The sequence below is a fragment of the Syngnathoides biaculeatus genome, chromosome 10 (assembly GCF_019802595.1).
Source record: "Syngnathoides biaculeatus isolate LvHL_M chromosome 10, ASM1980259v1, whole genome shotgun sequence".
Taxonomy (NCBI): Eukaryota; Metazoa; Chordata; class Actinopteri; order Syngnathiformes; family Syngnathidae; genus Syngnathoides; species Syngnathoides biaculeatus.
Genome location: NC_084649.1, coordinates 5,811,306 through 5,814,592, shown reverse-complemented (window position 1 = coordinate 5,814,592; position 3,287 = coordinate 5,811,306). Strand labels below are relative to the sequence as shown.

Sequence of the window (3,287 nt, the reverse complement as noted above, 5' to 3'; positions counted from 1 at the left end):
CTGACCTGGGAGGCAGCCCGGAGGACGCTACTGCACATGGGCAACATCTACAAGTTTGCAGCAGACCTCAAGAGGAGAGCCGCACCGGAACTGTTAGATTGATTACATCAAGTTAGATTGATTATATCAAGTTAGATTGATGACATCTATTTCCAAGACAGTGAGTTCAAAGGTACAAGCTTGGTGGTGATGTGTAACCAACTACAGTATGTACAAAATGAGAACATATGAATGATTTCTTTAACATTTCCCTCCTGTTTTTCATTTTGGAAATATGAGTGGGGACATCAGAATGCTGTTGCATTTTCAGAAAGTTCATCATTTACACTCGAGGGGACAAAGGGGCATCAGATGCTTTCTTTTGGCTGTAGCTGCATATAATCAGGGTCAACTTGTTCCTAGAAGGGCATAGTTCACAAAAACATTTGACCTTGCTCGAACCATCATAGATTTCAAACGTGCGATTATACACATCATGAAAAGGCAGAACAAACCCAGAACAGTAATTACGGATACTAGGAACTTCATCATAACATACCAAGGTCCAGAGGTAAACCAGGATGAATAGTAATAATAATAAAAATAAATAAATATATAAATAAATAAACAGTGGGTGAACATCGTTGCTCATTTCTGAACCCATCAAGTGCGTGTACACAGCAGCCCAAGCAAGTCTAGTGTAGATATTCTTGGTACTGGTGTTGCAAAACATGTAAGGAGAAAGGGAACAATTGATGTCGACATAAGGACACACAGCCTCCACTGACAGTGGAAGCCGTTACTAGAGATGTAACCCTCCCTGGTGATTGGGACAGTCATGTAGACTTTTGTGCCCCACGGCATGTAAGAGCAAACACAGAAGAGATTCTTCAGCTCTGCTGGTGAGAGTGCAGAGTCCTTGTCCATTTAAAGTCAGGCCATTGTCCTGCACTCCATCGCTCGTATTTTTACAAACAACAGTCTTTACATCTTCATCACCATGTAAGTCAGGTTGCACACCCTCTCCAGGTCTTGGCAGAGGTGCGTGAATAGCTGCAGTCATCTCAGCAACACCCCGTGTTCACGTCTGCTGGAGCTGGTTGAAGTCAGCTTTGTGCTTCAGCTTCTAGTACTGGTACAGGAAGTCAACTGTCTTGGGTGTCATCTTGAGGTGACGGCCCACTTCCTCGGTGTCCATAAACTGGTAGAAGACCTCCTCCAGCTCTTGCAATTTCATCTTGCGGCCATTGACACGCTTTTCCTGTGGGTCACATTTACAAACAAGATACAACGACGACTGCAACGACGAGGGGGACGACGAGGCGAAAGGTATGAGGCCGAGGGCGGGCATGTCCTCTTTATTGTCCCTTCCAACCTTTCCTCTCAATTTGCCCTTCTTGCTCCCAACGCTTTCCTCATTTTCAACTTCAGTGGTGGAGTCCCGCTCCACAGAGTAACTGCCTTTAAGGCCCACTGTGCTTGGGCCAGTAGTACTTGACCTTGACTTTGTCGTTCTGAGTGATGATGGTCTCTCCAGGCCGGAGTGGAGGCTGTTGCTGGGAGTGTCCGACATGTTGGTGACGTTCTCTGTCTTGTCCATGTTCCCATTGCTCATCTTCTATGATCCACAAGGCACAACTGACATGGACCCACTTGGTTCCACTGCGGGTGGGCTTCATAGCATCGCCCATTTTCGGGAACAACCGGCACTTTCGCACGATACCTGGTGGATGCAGATATTGCACTTGTTGCAAAACACCATCTCGTTGTCGTCCTCTCCGTTGGGGAACTGGCACGTCACACACCACATTCTCGTTGTACTCGATGCCAAGGCCCTACTGTCGCTCGGTAGTGTGTGTCATGTTGTTATGACAACGGTGCTCAGCACTCTATGGCGAATTCATCCAGTGGCAGAAGGGAAAACCTTGCAAAGTCCTTGTTGATGACCTGCAGCCAGGTGACGTCTTCCTTGTTGAGGTCGTAGTGACACATACCCTCCGCGAAAGTCCTGATGTGCACATAACTGAGGACCAGGGTGGCAGATGTGCAGATCGGCTTCTTGGGCCTGATGAACATGACATCCTTGCTTTTATCAGTTAGCACCCGGGCCATGGACTGCGGGCTAACGAGCACGTGGATACCCTTTTTCTCGCTTCTGCTTCTATGGATCGGCCAGGACGTAGTAATCCTCTGCGTTGAGCTGGAACAAGTCATGCACCTTCATGGTGGTGATCATGTCCGTCTTGAAGACCTCAGATGGTTTCTCTCTGCATCCTCTCCTGGCCTGGCATGAAGTCTGGGACCAGCAGGTGGGATTGCTGGCATTATCGGGCTTGTCGCTGCTGCAGACATCTTTTCATGGCAGGGCATCTGAGTCGTTCCAGCTTCACCACATTTGTTGATCTGTCATTGGTTGTCCACGGAGGGACACCATATTCACATAAGAGTACCAGGCATTAGCGTCCATTGGAGAGGTGGGATTGTCCTTACTCCATGATGATTCATGTCCATAGATCCAGTGACAAACACGTACAGTCCCAGACTGGCCAGTGCGGAGGAGCCATGCTCCGATCAGCACGAAGGCCAGCAGTCCCAATAGTGGCTCTCCTTTACCTAACATGCTCAAGCGCGGATCATCTGAATTCTTCACCGTTTGAGACCAGGGCAGCCTATTGCTACCCCACCCTTTGTAGCCGGACTTCCACCGCTACTCGTCGTTGAATGAAAAGGGAGCCACAGGCTTGCAGTGGGACAAGTGTATCCATGTGGGACGTTCTGCTATCTTTATCACCGTGGGAGTGGACCATCCCAGCGAGGTGAGGACCAACACTTCCTCGAGATGATTTTTCTCAGAACCCAATCACCAATGGACACCAACAGCACCTGTGAAGAAGGCACAGTAGGCGGCAGATCATTTGCTTCTTTTACAGTTTTATTTGGCAGCATCTCTTTTACCCAATCACTAAAAGTATTTTCTTCTGAGTGCTGCACTGGCCGCTCTACCATAGGCAGTCTAATCTAATCTAATCTAATCTAATCTAATCTAATCTAATCTACTAGATACTATTTCAAATGGGAACAATCCTTTATCTGTTGGGGTTATTTTCATATACAGTTTTACTAAATGTAGTTTTCCTTAATCAAGACTTCACTGTCCCATTGCTTCGTTCCACTAATTCTGCACAATGATTTTTTTTTAAAGTTATTTCTCGATTTGCAGATACTTGACAATTTTTTTTGTCATTAACAAAATGTGGAACATTGTTGCCATACAATTTTTCTGGGATGCCATGAGAAGGAATAATATA

The 3,287-nt window shown here is 46.7% G+C and overlaps 1 pseudogene; it reads right to left on the bottom strand.

Moving 5' to 3' along the window:
• Positions 1-1,442: 1,442 nt before the first annotated feature.
• LOC133507308 (protein Jade-1-like) lies at positions 1,443-2,599 on the bottom strand (annotated as a pseudogene).
• Between the last annotated feature and the right edge of the window lie 688 nt (positions 2,600-3,287).